The sequence below is a fragment of the Neopsephotus bourkii genome, unplaced genomic scaffold (assembly GCF_033783945.1).
Source record: "Neopsephotus bourkii isolate Nb327-2 ecotype Australia unplaced genomic scaffold, CSIRO-AGI_Nbou_v1 NB_1663, whole genome shotgun sequence".
NCBI classification, from domain to species: domain Eukaryota; kingdom Metazoa; phylum Chordata; class Aves; order Psittaciformes; family Psittacidae; genus Neopsephotus; species Neopsephotus bourkii.
Genome location: NW_026902137.1, coordinates 4,704,235 through 4,720,962, shown reverse-complemented (window position 1 = coordinate 4,720,962; position 16,728 = coordinate 4,704,235). Strand labels below are relative to the sequence as shown.

The following is a 16,728-nucleotide window of genomic DNA, read 5'->3' as shown; positions in this document are numbered from 1 at the left end:
GAGGACTTTCAAAGCTCTGACTGCTGTGACAACTGAGGAGAGATATAAGCACACATAAGAGAACAGGTCCTAAGCCAAGGTAGAAGTTGGCCACACTGGGAATTTAGAAATGTCTGTCTTGGTACTTCTGGTGTTACTTAGCAGGGCTTTTTTAAAGTTGCCTTTCAGCTTTTAGTTTTAGCAGTGAAAGCCAAAGTGCTACACAAGCAGGACAAGTATAAGGACTTTGTTCCCTGTACTGCCTCTGTCTGAATTCTGCTTGTGTTCTTCTCATCATCCAAAGTTACGTGTTGAAAACAACAGCAAATACCAAAAACTGCACGCAAGAGAACAATGAAGCCAATCCCAAGTTTTGTTATTGCCAGGAAAAAATGAAGTGCTTCTATTAATCTATTAAAAAAGATAAAAGGGTATTTTTGGAAATAATGAAAGACCAAAAAAGGTCTCCTCTATCCCTAAATGAAGTGAACGTTGCCAATAGCAATGTGCATATTGCTCAGAAGTGTAAAGTGGGAAGTTGTTGGTTGTCTGGGAAAAAATGGTGTCTGGAGGCAGGAAGAGTTGGGGGGGGGGGGGAAAGACTTTGAACTGGGAATAGGACTATAAACTGCTGTATTGCAAAATTAAATCAAAGGTACGCTTGCAGGAAGGAAGAGAGCAGGGAGGAGAGAAAACCCACATGATTGAAAGGCAAATAGCATGGTATGGTAACTCAGGCAGAGACACTGACACTTACAGGGATGTTTCTGCCCAGGATCTGCACTAGTCTCTTTAAAATGTCAAAAGTAGGTGTTTCTTTTTGAAGTGCAAGCTAATGTGGGCATTCAGTGCAATGCCTCCCAGGTGCTAGAATAGTATGGGGCTTGGTCTTTCATGGGTAATTATTGCTGAACCCATTGGGCAGCTAGTGCACCTGCCAGGTTGAAGATCTATGTTTAAAAGAGGAAGGACAAGCATATAGATAACATCAGGAAGAAGTTTTGTGCTTCAACAAGGACTTCTTACAGTCTTAAGAAAATTGTGTTTATTTATCTTTTAATCAGTACTAAAACAAAAAAGCCTTTTTTACACTGTGGTGACTACTTTGGTAGTCACTGAATACAACTTTTTCCATTATGGTTATGAATATATATACAGAGAAGAGATGTATAAACCCATGTTTCTAAGAAGAAATTAAAAGGAAACTATGAAAAACATTGTCATCAGAGATGAAAAAGATCTGTTCCTTCTGAGCTAGACACAAGAGAGTTCAAGTCCTTCATTGGAAGTGCCATGTCAAACTCTCTTTCCTCCAGTGGAAATTACTTATCGTAAAGCAGGAAAATGAAGAATTAGCTTGTAGGTGTTGCTAATTAGAGATGCCCTAGTGGAGTAGTTTTGAGAAGTAATTAAGCTAGATGCTTTTGGAAAGGGAAGTCTAAAAATCCCCTAGAAGAAGGGATGATGAGATATTTTATTTTTTGTCTCTTGTTACTGTGGTCTTCATTTATTGGGACCTTATTATTTTTGACGTTCGGAGCCCGTGCATATCTGATATGACCTTCTAGTTAGGTGAAAGTCCCATCTATATTCATGTGAGAAAAGATTTAATATCTGTGGGAAAGTCAAAATTGTTCTCACACTGCTGTTAACAGCAAAAGAATCTCTGGAGGTGATTAATTTAGTGCTGAGAAGCAAAGAAAATTACAGAATATAAGGATGATATTAGGCATTTTATCTGTTCTGCTGATAATATTAAAATATTACTATGTGCAATCAGCTGGTTTAAGTATTGGGACTTCTGTTTCAGAACCTCATCAGCTGCTCTGTGAATAACTCCCAGATTCCACATTTTTACTTCATAGATTTCAAAGTCTTCCTGAAGTCTGATCAAGGTACTGTGAATAGGCACCATAGAAATTTGCAGCTATTACCCAAATGAATGAAGTACTTCTACAACTGGAAGAAAAAGAATGGGCAAAATTCCATACTAAAAATTAACTAATTTAATTGAACTGATCCATAGTGATTATTACCATTAAGCCAAGTGCTTGTGGGAGACACTATATTGTATAAAGTTAAAAGTGATTACTGTACTTACAGTTATTCATAAATGTGAATATGGTTCTTTCAGCACAGATGGAGCACAGAGACATTTGCATTTGTGCCAAATGAGGAAGAAGTGCCATTTACACTGATGAAAGATAAGTTCCACATAGACTGATTTTATCGAATTTAAAATCCACTTATTCTACCCTGTGCACTAAGACTAAAACGTGAGTTGCAATTATGTCCTGGTGTTTTAATAACTGGAAGATATACACTGAAGCAAATTGTTATTTAACGCAGAAAAGGAGCATATACCAAACAGAGTCCTTCACTGTTTAAGTTAAGGTTCTTTAAATAGCAGGGTAGGATTTCTGGGTTAATATGACTGCCCTGCAAATACCTGTGCAGATAGGATTATCTGGTAGGATTCCCAACTTTGGCACACTTCTGTTAGATCTACATCTAGGTGTAAGCAGAGAGCTACACACAGTATTTTTTTAATCTATTTTTCAGAGCAGATTGGGTTTAGGTTCTTTGTCATTTGCTTTTCTGTTTAACCCCGTACAGTTTCAAGGATGATCTAGTGCCTTAATTCCCCATCTGATTCAGTTCTGTGGTTACGTAGCTTGAATTGCAGTGACGATATTTGATAGATGTCACTGCGCTACACAAGAGGTATCATAGCAACTCTCAGAAAGTCCAACAGCCACATTGCAGGCACTGTGATTTCCAGACGCAACAGTTTTAATTAGCACTGTAGCTGCTGCAGTACAGAGCTCAGGCTTCTTGGGAGAGACTGGAGTGCTCCCCCATAAGCTGGTTCCTGCTGTGGTCACCCTATTAGCGGGCCTCATGATGATGTTCTTTTAGAGTGGTATCAGGTACGTCTGTCTGCAGTCATGGCAGTCAATTCAGTGCAGACACAAACTTAGCCCTAAGCTATAAAGAGTCATTCTTTGAAAATAATTACCAATAAAAAAAAACAACTCTAAAACACAATGATCTAGCAGCAAGTGCCATTCCACGAGAGCATTGAAAAGCCACATTGCCACTGTATGACACAAAGCAACAATAAAGTCCTTAGTGATGTCTTACAAATAGAGTGAAATCTGGAAGTCAGGACACTTCTATTCTTCCTAACTCTGTTGATGTTTTATTTGACCTTGGATAATTCACTGTATGTCTATTACTGCAGGTTGCTGTTTCTAAATAATATATAAAGTAATATTTACTGCTGGTATAGATTTTAAGGCCTCATTAAGGGCTTTAAAGCTATACATAATCTTCCAGAGACTGTATTGTAGCTCTTACTATTACAACTCTGGTTGTGATTAACACTCAATTAGCATTACTCTCATTCAACCTTAGAGTTTTCATCTATTTTATTCTACCTGTTACTTTGGATTTTTCCCTAACATTAGACATTTCTTATTATTTTAATAGCTTTAGTAAGCGAACTTGTACCCTGCTTGTATATTCATACCATTCATATACCTAGCTCTCAACACAAATTATTCTCCAACCCACAAGAGAGCAAATCACATAATCCACACAATTCAGATTTGTTTAATAATCACAAATAGTTTAGCTTACGAGTATTTCATACTGCCTCACTTTCACCAAGAATATAGTCAGGCTGAATAACTATATCATCAGATTATGCAGCAAACAATGGAAAACATATGTTCTATGTAGTTTTTCTTAACAATTTGCTGAAGTGAGAACACCTGGCATGCTTAGAGGTAGGATGCAATAGAATTGTCTCCTTTAGTATTTGCACTCCAGAAATTTTAAGTAGCATCCCAGCTATAGTCATGTTTTTAACTTTGGGAGAATATATTAAAGAAAGGGTTTAAAGATTTATTTTTTAATTAATGAAAATATATTAATTTCCACTTGTGGTAAAAATGCACTTTGCATTCCACAAATTGCTGTGTGGGTAGCATTCAGAAATAAAAACAAAAGCAGTATCTTGCCTTCATGATATTTTGCTACTCCATTAACTGACAGATGGGAAACTACTTATAGTTCTTGCGATACACAGGGCTGTGCATTGACATTGTATGCAACACAGGATCCCTGTGCTCATGCAAATGGAAGTGGGTCCACTTCTAAATGGCATTAAGAATCTCAATATTAACAGTAAACATAAATTTCATAAGTTCAACTAATTCTAGTAAAAGACTTGCTGTCTGTGCAATCTAGTTAGCAAGTTACAATTGTTCAGAAGAGTCATGGTCAAAATAAATGTTTAGGGTTTTCCTGTAGCTATTTCAAATGTGCTAAAACTGTGTTTGTATTTCTGCTCATGCTCAGTAATCACAAAAAGCATTGCTGCAGCAAATTGTGTATGCATGTTCATAAATCCTAGTGATGTCAGTAAGATACAGCATGCATATGGAAGTTATGCAGACAAATGGTGAACCAGGACCAGAATTAATCATTTGGTAAAATAAAAAAGCTCCAAGAATTTAGAGCAGATTTTAGTTAAGGAAGGTAGGTGGTAAATTTTTAGGCCAATATAGCTTGGTAAGAAATAATTTACAGAAGCACGGTCAAGTACTATAGCCAGTAAGAAACCCATTATCAGGTTTAATAGTTCAAGAAGTGTGGGTGACCTCCAACGGTATCGTCTTGCTGGAATCTGAAGTGTTTCTGCTACAAGCAGAAGATCTGTTACTCAAGGGAGAGTATTTGTGTGTGCGTGTAACTTGATGGTAAAATATAACACATACTTTGGGTTAATAATTCTGAGTGTTCTGATGATACAGGAGGAGAACTTGAAAAAAACCCATCCTAAATGTTAATTGTTAAAAAAATGTAGCCTCAGATAGTAATGTTATTCTTCCTAAACTTAAACCACAGACAATATGAATATAATGCCTCAATGCATTTCTTCTAAAGCTGGATAACTAGAAAGGGTTGTTTTGCATAATGTTTTTGGTCCATTGAATTGCATCAGCGGTTGCCTGAGAACACGGTAATGCAGAAAAGGACTTGATAAGCCAGATCACATAAAATTAAATTGCATGCTGGAGACCCAGCGTAGCCTCACATAGCCCAGCTTAAGAACCCTTCCCCTACTGATTCCCATAAGACCATCTGTTTTCTCTTTAGGCATGGTGTCTTCTCTCTCCAGAGCTTAATAAAATGATATTGCAGAAAAAAAATGAGGAGCTCCATGTGAGGAGCCACCCCAAACCTTAACCCTCAGGCTTGTTGTGGTGCCAGCACTGCCTTCCCAGCAGAATCAGGAAACTGCCAACTTGGGCAGCATCACTCTGCCCTGAGCGCTCTCAAACAAACTAATCATCACTAAATCAAGCTAATCTGTCCATTAACAAATGGACAGATTCACCCACATTTCCTTGCCACTAGTAAAGCCAGTGGTCAGTGGATCTGAATGTGCTTGCTTGCTGGTTTAGTTTCAGAGGTTTTCTTTGTCTGATGAGCACTTTCTGCCCAGGAAACCATTAGTTGGCAGTGACAAACCAAGAGCAGCCATAAAGAACTGTTGTGGTTTAAGCCCACCTGTATGTTGCATCTCTGCCTTGATGGTCTGAGTTGTCATGGGCCCACCAGACTAATAATTCACCTTTATGTTGCAAATCTAAGTCCATCTGAGCCACTTAAATCTTACCAGCTTTATACACCTATTGTTTGTTCTGACATTCCTCAGTGGCCCGACTCTTAGGTACATGCTCATCTACATGGCATACCTTCATCACCAGGTTCTGCACCTAGGCAGTGATATCTTGCCACAGTGCAGCAGCCCAGATGGGTTTACCTGTGCGTTGCCAATTGCTCTGCCTCCATTGCTGCAACCAACCCCAAGGGCATTCGCCACCATCCATGAATCAGTTTAGAGATAAATTACTGGCCATTTTTCCTCGTAAAATGATGAGAACAAGTTATTTTATATTCATTATAGACACCAGTAGTATTACTATCATTAGTGATGGCACATTCTGAGGTACAATCAAATATAATAGGACACTGCTCATGTTTTGCATAGCCAATATGACTCTTGGCATCACTTAAAAGTTCTGGCAATAAGCAGTGCCAGGAGGTTACTGATGGCTAAATACCTTTCATGAACAGAGCAATCTCTACGATAATGGCAATAACAAATGGATTTCCATGTGGAGCAAATTCAATAAAACAGGGTTAATAAAGATTGCCAGATTCTTCTCTGGATTACAACTGGGCAATGGTTTAACAATGCCAAATGTATTTTGTTTTCCCCTGTTACAAAATGACACAAAATCTGGTCCTAATTCTGTTAAGAAGTGCTCCAAGTAAAAAAAGTGTGGTTTTCCTTCCTTCAAGCTGCTTTGGCCTTGTAATCTTAGGGAAGTATTTTCATTATGTGAAAAATATATTGGTAGCTTATGGTTAAAAAACTCCACTTTTTTGGTTTGTTGATTTTTTTCTTGGGGAGGAGAAAGCTACAACCAATACTTTGTTTTTATGAGTAAACTATAATGAGTAGATTTATAGCATACATGGACTGAACAACAGTAAGGGGGATTGTTCCTTTATAAAAACAGTCATGAACACAGAAAGATGGGTGTAAAGAAATTCTTTGCCTGTACTTAGAAAGTTTAGCCCAAAGTAACCCATCCAGGCTTGCCAGAATCTTCTGTGTCTGTTTAGTGCTGTTTGATACTGGGTTTGATTTGGGTCCAAAAATACTTCTCTTGCAGTAATTCCTAGTTTTCTCTTCTCTTGCTTTTACCCTTTTTCGCTGATGTTCTTAACTCATATGGATTGGTGTGGTGAATGAGGTAGTGCATGCGTTTAAATTAAATTGCTTTACATTGTCCTGCGTTCAGCAGTAGCAGTAATTTTTTTCTCCCTCTTAGTAGGTGCTGCAGTGCTGTGTTTCTTGACTTTCAGCCTGGGAACAGCGCTGATAACACCGATGTTTTTAGTTACTGCTAAATGTTTAGTCAAACCAAGGACTCTGTGAGCCTCATGCTCTGCAAGGGAGGAAGGGAAGCCAGGAGAAAGCAAAGACAGGACACCTAACCCAAAGTAGCCAAAGAGGTATTCCACACCACACCACGTCATGTCCAGGATGTAACTGGGAGTTACTCAGGGGGTCTGGTTAACTGCTTGGTCGGGCTACGATTTGACAAGTGGTATTATATTCTCTTCCTTGTTATTTCCCTTATCATTATTATTACTGGTGGTAGCAATAGTGGTTTGTGTTATACCTTAGTTACAGGGCTGTTCTTATCTCAACCCATGGGAGTTCCATTCTTTCGATTACAATCCCCATCCCTCTGGGAACTGGGTGAGAGGGAATTGGGGGAGTACACTGAGTGGTTCAGATTTACAGCCTCGGCATAAAGCATGACGTTGGGTTTGGGGTTATCAAATGGGCAGTGTTTTAGGAGTTCAGTGCTCATTGGGAGCAATGGAGATGCCTGGGGTTGGGTTGATTTGCGGGTACCAGGCAGGTTTTGGGGAGCTGAGAGGAGCTCAGTAGCACCTAATGTGCAGCCCCAAGAACGTGATGGTCTCGAAGGGTGGCAGTGGCACCACAGCTCAGGATCAGGTCCTGACAGGGAGTGGGAGGGATTCCAGTGCTGGCCCATGTACCCCAGGCATGGGAGATGACTGGGACCCATAGGGGCCTCGCAACCAAGGCCATGACCTGTGTTCCCAACCAGCCCATCCATGTCCCATTATGAGACCTGGTGGACACCCTCAGGTCAGGGTGAAGCTTCTGACCTGTTCAGGGACCTGCACCAACAGTGTCACCGATCAACCCCCTTATTGCAAACATTCAGGTCTCTGGAAACTTGGAAAAAACAGACCAAATACAAGATATTACACAGTGATGTATTTATTATACACAACGCACTAGGACAGTGGCAGTGAGAGCTCAGTGCCCACGTGCTAAGGGCGATGCCCCATGTACCCAGCAGCCATGGCTGGGCCGCAGCTCAGCTCCTAGCACCAGTTCCAGAGAGGAGATGGCCGCGTCACAATGGCAGCAGGGGCCGTGTCACTGTCCTGTCACTGTGAGGCTGGGATAAGGGTGGTATAAAGCTGGGTTGCCCTGGGAATCTGCGTGCTGCTGGGCAGGAGCAGGGAGAGTGACACCATCGCCGTGTCGTCTCCCCGCCGTGCTGTGGAAGGGCCCCACCGCAGGACAGTGGGTTGCTTCCTCACACAGAGCTGCAGATATGCAGGCAGAAGAGCTGAAGGGCTTCCACCCTCTGCTCCGGGAGCGCCTGGCACAGGCTTCTGCCGAGGCACAATTGCATAACGAGCTGCTGCAGCGTCAGGTAGGTGGGATGGGAGTGCTGAGTTCAGAGTGAGATGGCTGAGCTTTGAAGACAGCTCTGGAAAGGGGCTGCAGAGGAGACCCTGCTGTGTGTTGGCACCCCAGGACTGGGCATGTCTTGTGCCACCGTGGCTCCCTGCAGTGCATCCCTCTTGCTTTCCAGGCGGAGCAGTGGGCAGAGCTCACAGAAGCTGTTTGGCAGGACACTGAGGCCACGAAGGTACCGGGGACAGGAGGGACTGGGGCTCCACTGCCTCCAAGCGGGCACAGCATGGGCTCCTGACCGGGCACTGTGCTTGTCCAGCTGCTCAGGCTCAGGATCCAGCGCCTCCTGAAGAAATGGGAACAGCTCCAACAGCCAAAAGCTTCAAGAACATGGAGGAAAATGTTCACTTCTTGGCTGCTGTGAGTGGTGCTGGGGGCTCAGGTGCTGGGGGTTCCGGTGCCAGCCCCAGCGCAGTCTGGGCACCTCCCTGGCTCCCTGTGGCCACCCGGTGGGTTGCTGAGCCGGCCCAGGTCTCTTGTCGACACCTACAACCCCATGGTGTCACTTGCAGGGTGATGCCAGAGGAGGCAAAGGAGACAACGCCATCGCTGCTGGAGGAGATGGTGGACGAGCGGCTGGTAGGACACAGTGGGTCCTGGGGAGGGAAGGTCTGGGCTGTGCTGGGGCATGGGGGCACTGAGCTCACTGGGGACGAGGGAGGCCTCTGAGCCCCCACACCTCAGCCCCTCGCACGCCCCAACGCATGTCTCTGTTTGCCTTGGCTGGAGGACGAGCAGTTGGCGACATGGAGGAGGAAGATCAATTCTTGGCTGCGGTGAGTTGACCTGGGGGCTCGGGGGCTAGGGCTCTGCCTTAAGCAGCCGGATGGCTGTGCCGGCAGTGCCAGGTCCCACGGGCTGTTTAAAGCGGGTGATGGGAAAGAGCTGAGTCCAATTTGGCCTCTGCTCTGCCTGAGCCCTCTCCCACCCCACAGGATACTTTGTCTGTTCTTCCTCCTGCTGATGGTGGCCATCTTCTTCCTGCTACTGATGAAGAGGGACACCCTTAACTGGGTCCTGCCACCGAAAATGGCAGGTGCCCTTAGGAGCCCGCCAGCGACACCCCAGTTCTGTTGACATCAAACTAAAAAGAGAATAAAGAGATGTGTGATTGGAGGACACGTGTGTCTCCTTGTCAGTGTTACACAAGAAAAGCCACCGTGTCATGATGGTTTTCAGCACACGCACACTGGAACCTGAGCCACAGTCATCCTGCAGGAGGTCCAAGAGGTCTGCTCTGAGAAGACGCCAGACCAAAACAAACATGAATCATAGAATGGTTTGGGTTGGAAGGGACTTTAAATCTTTTCCAGTTCCAACCCCCTGCCAAGGGCAGGGACACCTTCCACTAGAGCAGCTTGCTCCAAGCCCCGTCCAACCTGGCTTTGAATGCTGCCAGGGATGGGGCAGCCACTGCTCCTCTGGGCAGTCCTACAGGCCTGAGCCCCTTCAGGCACTGGAGCTGCTCTAAGGTCTTCCCTTAAGGAGCCTTCTCTTCTCCAGGCTGACCCAGCCCAGCTCTCTCAGGCTGGCTCCAGGGCAGAGCTGCTCCAGCCCTCGCAGCATCTCAATGGCCTCCTCTGGCCTTGCTCCAACAGCTCCACGTCCCTCTTGTGTTGGGGGCCTGAGTGTTAAATAGTGTGGGGAGGGATCAAGATGTCTGGGGCTGGGGGACACTGGGTGAATTTCTAAATGGTTGAAGGATACAATTGGATCTGGGATGGATAGAGATGCCTGGTCTAGGTTGGGTTTTGGGGTACCAACTGGGCAGTGTTTTAGGAGTTCAGTGCTCATTGGGAGCAATGGAGATGCCTGGGGTTGGGTTGATTTGCGGGTACCAGGCGGGTTTTGGGGAGCTGAGAGGAGCTCAGTAGCACCCAATGTGCAGCCCTAGGACGTGATGGTTTCAATGGGTGGCAGTGGCCATGTCACCATACTGTCACCATGAGGCTGTGACATGGGCACCAGTGGGCACAAAGCTGGGTTGCTCCTGGAGGTGGGGAGCATCTGGAGATCTTGGGTGTTGCTGGGCAGGAGCTGGGAGGGTGACACCAATGCCCTGTCGTGTGCTCATTGTGCTATGGAAGGACCCCACCGTGGGACAAGAGGGTCTGTGCTCAGAGCCTGTACGCCTCTCACACCCAGCGCACACCCACCCCGCCATGGAGGCTGAACCAGTGAAGCAGGAGCTCCGCGTGCTTGAGGAGCACCTGGAAGAGTGTTCTGGGAGGTCAAGAAGGTGTAAGGAGCTGCTGCAGGGCTGGGGAGGTGTGGGGTGGCGAGGTCGCAGTCACGGACTGACTGAAGCTGGAAGGGATTTCTGGGGGTCATCTGCTCCAGCAGCGGCACCACAGCTAAGGATCACGTCCTGACAGGGACTGGGAGGGGTTCCAGTGCTGGCCCATGTACCCCAGGCATGGGAGATGACTGGGACCCATAGGGGCCTCGCAACCAAGGCCATGACCTGTGTTCCCAACCAGCCCATCCATGTCCCATTATGAGACCTGCTGGACACCCCCAGGTCAGGGTGAAGCTTCTGACCTGTTCAGGGACCTGCACCAACAGTGTCACCGATCAACCCCCTTATTGCAAACATTCAGGTCTCTGGAAACTTGGAAAAAACAGACCAAATACAAGATATTACACAGTGATGTATTTATTATACAGAACGCACTAGGACAGTGGCAGTGAGAGCTCAGTGCCCACGTGCTAAGGGCGATGCCCCATGTACCCAGCAGCCATGGCTGGGCCGCAGCTCAGCTCCTAGCACCAGTTCCAGAGAGCAGATGGCCGCGTCACAATGGCAGCAGGGGCCGTGTCACTGTCCTGTCACTGTGAGGCTGGGATAAGGGTGGTATAAAGCTGGGTTGCCCTGGGAATCTGGGTGCTGCTGGGCAGGAGCAGGGAGAGTGACACCATCGCCGTGTCGTCTCCCCGCCGTGCTGTGGAAGGGCCCCACCGCAGGACAGTGGGTTGCTTCCTCACACAGAGCTGCAGATATGCAGGCAGAAGAGCTATGGCACTTCCCACCCTCTGCTCCCAAGGGGGACAGCCTGGCACAGCCTTCTGCCGAGGCACAATTGCATAACGAGCTGCTGCAGCGTCAGGTAGGTGGGATGGGAGTGCTGAGTTCAGAGTGAGATGGCTGAGCTTTGAAGGCAGCTCTGGAAAGGGGCTGCAGAGGAGACCCTGCTGTGTGTTGGCACCCCAGGACTGGGCATGTCTTGTGCCACCGTGGCTCCCTGCAGTGCATCCCTCTTGCTTTCCAGGCGGAGCAGTGGGCAGAGCTCACAGAAGCTGTTTGGCAGGACACTGAGGTCACGAAGGTACCGGGGACAGGAGGGACTGGGGCTCCACTGCCTCCAAGCGGGCACAGCATGGGCTCCTGACCGGGCACTGTGCTTGTCCAGCTGCTCAGGCTCAGGATCCAGCGCCTCCTGAAGAAATGGGAACAGCTCCAACAGCCAAAAGCTTCGAGCACATGGAGGAAAATGTTCACTTCTTGGCTGCTGTGAGTGGTGCTGGGGGCTCAGGTGCTGGGGGTGCTGGTGCCAGCCCCAGCACAGCCTGGGCACCTCCCTGGCTCCCTGTGGCCACCCAGTGGGTTGCTGAGCCGGCCCAGGTCTCTTGTCAACACCTACAACCCCATGGTGTCACTTGCAGGGTGATGCCAGAGGAGGCAAAGGAGACAACGCCATCGCTGCTGGAGGAGATTGCGGCTGTGCGGCTGGTAGGACACAGTGGGTCCTGGGGAGGGAAGGTCTGGGCTGTGCTGGGGCATGGGGGCACTGAGCTCACTGGGGACGAGGGAGGCCTCTGAGCCCCCACACCTCAGCCCCTCGCACGCCCCAACGCATGTCTCTGTTTGCCTTGGCTGGAGGACGAGCAGTTGGCGACATGGAGGAGGAAGATCAATTCTTGGCTGCGGTGAGTTGACCTGGGGGCTCGGGGGCCAGGGCTCTGCCTTAAGCAGCCGGATGCCTGTGCCGGCAGTGCCAGGTCCCACGGGCTGTTTAAAGCGGGTGATGGGAAAGAGCTGAGTCCAATTTGGCCTCTGCTCTGCCTGAGCCCTCTCCCACCCCACAGGATACTTTGTCTGTTCTTCCTCCTGCTGATGATGGCCATGTCTTCCTGCTCTGATAGAGGGACACCCTTAACTGGGTCCTGCCACAAATGTGGGAGCTACTCCCCTAGGAGCCCGCCGGCGACACCCCATTCTGTTGACATCAAACTAAAAAGAGAATAAAGAGATGTGTGATTGGAGGACACGTGTGTCTCCTTGTCAGTGTTACACAAGAAAAGCCACCGTGTCATGATGGTTTTCAGCACACGCACACTGGAACCTGAGCCACGCAGTCATCCTGCAGGAGCTCCAAGGTATCTGAGGAAGAAGAGGGGACCAAAACAAACATGAATCATAGAATGGTTTGGGTTGGAAGGGACTTTAAATCTTTTCCAGTTCCAACCCCCTGCCAAGGGCAGGGACACCTTCCACTAGAGCAGCTTGCTCCAAGCCCCGTCCAACCTGGCTTTGAATGCTGCCAGGGATGGGGCAGCCACTGCTCCTCTGGGCAGTCCTACAGGCCTGAGCCCCTTCAGGCACTGGAGCTGCTCTAAGGTCTTCCCTTAAGGAGCCTTCTCTTCTCCAGGCTGACCCAGCCCAGCTCTCTCAGGCTGGCTCCAGAGCAGAGCTGCTCCAGCCCTCGCAGCATCTCAATGGCCTCCTCTGGCCTTGCTCCAGCAGCTCCACGTCCCTCTGGTGTTGGGGTCTGAGTGTTAAATAGTGTGGGAGGGGGTGAGGAATTGTCTGGGGCTGGGGGACACTGGGTGAATTTCTAAATGGATGAAGGATACAATTGGATCTGGGATGGATAGAGATGCCTGGTCTAGGTTGGGTTTTGGGGTACAAACTGGGCAGTGTTTTAGAAGTTCAGTGCTCATTGGGAGCTATGGAGATGCCTGGGGCTGGGTTGATTTGCGGGTACCAGGCAGGTTTTGGGGAGCTGAGAGGAGCTCAGTAGCACCCAATGTGCAGCCCCAAGAACGTGATGGTTTCGAAGGATGGCAGTGGAACCACAGCTCAGGATCAGGTCCTGACAGGGACTGGGAGGGGTTCCAGTGCTGGCCCATGTGCCCCAGGCATGGGAGATGAGTGGGACCATAGGGGCCTCGCAACCAAGGCCATGACCTGGGTGCACAACGAGCCCATCCATGTCCCATTATGAGACCTGGTGGACACCCTCAGGTCAGGGTGAAGCTTCTGACCTGTTCAGGGACCTGCACCAAAAGTGTCACCGATCAACCCCCTTATTGCAAATATTCAGGTCTCTGGAAACTTGGAAAAAACAGACCAAATACACCTGACAGGGACTGGGAGGGGTTCCAGTGCTGGCCCATGTACCCCAGGCATGGGAGATGACTGGGACCATAGGGGCCTCGCAACCAAGGCCATGACCTGGGTGCCCAACCAGCCCATCCATGTCCCATTATGAGACCTGGTGGACACCCTCAGGTCAGGGTGAAGCTTCTGACCTGTTCAGGGACCTGCACCAACAGTGTCACCGATCAACCCCCTTATTGCAAACATTCAGGTCTCTGGAAACTTGGAAAAAACAGACCAAATACAAGATATTACACAGTGATGTATTTATTATACACAACGCACTAGGACAGTGGCAGTGAGAGCTCAGTGCCCACGTGCTAAGGGCGATGCCCCATGTACCCAGCAGCCATGGCTGGGCCGCAGCTCAGCTCCTAGCACCAGTTCCAGAGAGGAGATGGCCGCGTCACAATGGCAGCAGGGGCCGTGTCACTGTCCTGTCACTGTGAGGCTGGGATAAGGGTGGTATAAAGCTGGGTTGCCCTGGGAACCTGGGTGCTGCTGGGCAGGAGCAGGGAGAGTGACACCATCGCCGTGTCGTCTCCCCGCCGTGCTGTGGAAGGGCCCCACCGCAGGACAGTGGGTTGCTTCCTCACACAGAGCTGCAGATATGCAGGCAGAAGAGCTGAAGGGCTTCCACCCTCTGCTCCGGGAGCGCCTGGCACAGGCTTCTGCCGAGGCACAATTGCATAACGAGCTGCTGCAGCGTCAGGTAGGTGGGATGGGAGTGCTGAGTTCAGAGTGAGATGGCTGAGCTTTGAAGGCAGCTCTGGAAAGGGGCTGCAGAGGAGACCCTGCTGTGTGTTGGCACCCCAGGACTGGGCATGTCTTGTGCCACCGTGGCTCCCTGCAGTGCATCCCTCTTGCTTTCCAGGCGGAGCAGTGGGCAGAGCTCACAGAAGCTATTTGGCAGGACACTGAGGCCACAAAGGTACCGGGGACAGGAGGGACTGGGGCTCCACTACCTCCAAGCGGGCACAGCATGGGCTCCTGAACAGGCACTGTGCTTGTCCAGCTGCTCAGGCTCAGTATCCAGCGCCTCCTGAAGAAATGGGAACAGCTCCAACAGCCAAAAGCTTCAAGCACATGGAGGAAAATGTTCACTTCTTGGCTGCTGTGAGTGGTGCTGGGGGCTCAGGTGCTGGGGGTGCCGGTGCCAGCCCCAGCGCAGCCTGGGCACCTCCCTGGCTCCCTGTGGCCACCCGGTGGGTTGCTGAGCCGGCCCAGGTCTCTTGTCAACACCTACAACCCCATGGTGTCACTTGCAGGGTGATGCCAGAGGAGGCAAAGGAGACAACGCCATCGCTGCTGGAGGAGATGGTGGACGAGCGGCTGGTAGGACACAGTGGGTCCTGGGGAGGGAAGGTCTGGGCTGTGCTGGGGCATGGGGGCACTGAGCTCACCGGGGACGAGGGAGGCCTCTGAGCCCCCACACCTCAGCCCCTCGCATGCCCCAACGCATGTCTCTGTTTGCCTTGGCTGGAGGACGAGCAGTTGGCGACATGGAGGAGGAAGATCAGTTCTTGGCTGCGGTGAGTTGACCTGGGCTCTCGGGGGCCAGGGCTCTGCCTTAAGCAGCCGGATGCCTGTGCCGGCAGTGCCAGGTCCCACGGGCTGTTTAAAGCGGGTGATGGGAAAGAGCTGAGTCCAATTTGGCCTCTGCTCTGCCTGAGCCCTCTCCCACCCCACAGGATACTTTGTCTGTTCTTCCTCCTGCTGATGGTGGCCATCTTCTTCCTGCTACTGATGAAGAGGGACACCCTTAACTGGGTCCTGCCACCGAAAATGGCAGCTGCCCTTAGGAGCCCGCCGGCGACACCCCAGTTCTTTTGACATCAAACTAAAAAGAGAATAAAGAGATGTGTGATTGGAGGACACGTGTGTCTCCTTGTCAGTGTTACACAAGAAAAGCCACCGTGTCATGATGGTTTTCAGCACACGCACACTGGAACCTGAGCCACAGTCATCCTGCAGGAGGTCCAAGAGGTCTGCTCTGAGAAGACGCCAGACCAAAACAAACATGAATCATAGAATGGTTTGGGTTGGAAGGGACTTTAAATCTTTTCCAGTTCCAACCCCCTGCCAAGGGCAGGGACACCTTCCACTAGAGCAGCTTGCTCCAAGCCCCGTCCAACCTGGCTTTGAATGCTGCCAGGGATGGGGCAGCCACTGCTCCTCTGGGCAGTCCTACAGGCCTGAGCCCCTTCAGGCACTGGAGCTGCTCTAAGGTCTTCCCTTAAGGAGCCTTCTCTTCTCCAGGCTGACCCAGCCCAGCTCTCTCAGGCTGGCTCCAGAGCAGAGCTGCTCCAGCCCTCGCAGCATCTCAATGGCCTCCTCTGGCCTTGCTCCAGCAGCTCCACGTCCCTCTTGTGTTGGGGTCTGAGTGTTAAATAGTGTGGGGAGGGATCAAGATGTCTGGGGCTGGGGGACACTGGGTGAATTTCTAAATGGATGAAGGATACAATTGGATCTGGGATGGATAGAGATGCCTGGTCTAGGTTGGGTTTTGGGGTACAAACTGGGCAGTGTTTTAGAAGTTCAGTGCTCATTGGGAGCAATGGAGATGCCTGGGGCTGGGTTGATTTGCGGGTACCAGGCAGGTTTTGGGGAGCTGAGAGGAGCTCAGTAGCACCCAATGTGCAGCCCCAAGAACGTGATGGTTTCGAAGGATGGCAGTGGAACCACAGCTCAGGATCAGGTCCTGACAGGGACTGGGAGGGGTTCCAGTGCTGGCCCATGTGCCCCAGGCACGGGAGATGAGTGGGACCATAGGGGCCTCGCAACCAAGGCCATGACCTGGGTGCACAACGAGCCCATCCATGTCCCATTATGAGACCTGGTGGACACCCTCAGGTCAGGGTGAAGCTTCTGACCTGTTCAGGGACCTGCACCAAAAGTGTCACCGATCAACCCCCTTATTGCAAATATTCAGGTCTCTGGAAACTTGGAAAAAACAGACCAAATACAAGATATTACA

General features: G+C 49.3%; 2 long non-coding RNA genes across 2 annotated transcripts; both read left to right on the top strand.

Annotated features, from left to right (window-relative positions):
- Positions 1-8,898: 8,898 nt before the first annotated feature.
- On the top strand, positions 8,899-9,422 carry LOC133224138 (uncharacterized). The gene is made up of 3 exons (XR_009728776.1): positions 8,899-8,950; positions 9,101-9,147; positions 9,307-9,422. It is a non-coding gene; the product is annotated as an uncharacterized LOC133224138 (long non-coding RNA).
- A 5,612-nt stretch (positions 9,423-15,034) lies between these two features.
- On the top strand, positions 15,035-15,642 carry LOC133224259 (uncharacterized). The gene is made up of 3 exons (XR_009728813.1): positions 15,035-15,086; positions 15,237-15,283; positions 15,443-15,642. It is a non-coding gene; the product is annotated as an uncharacterized LOC133224259 (long non-coding RNA).
- Positions 15,643-16,728: the final 1,086 nt, after the last annotated feature.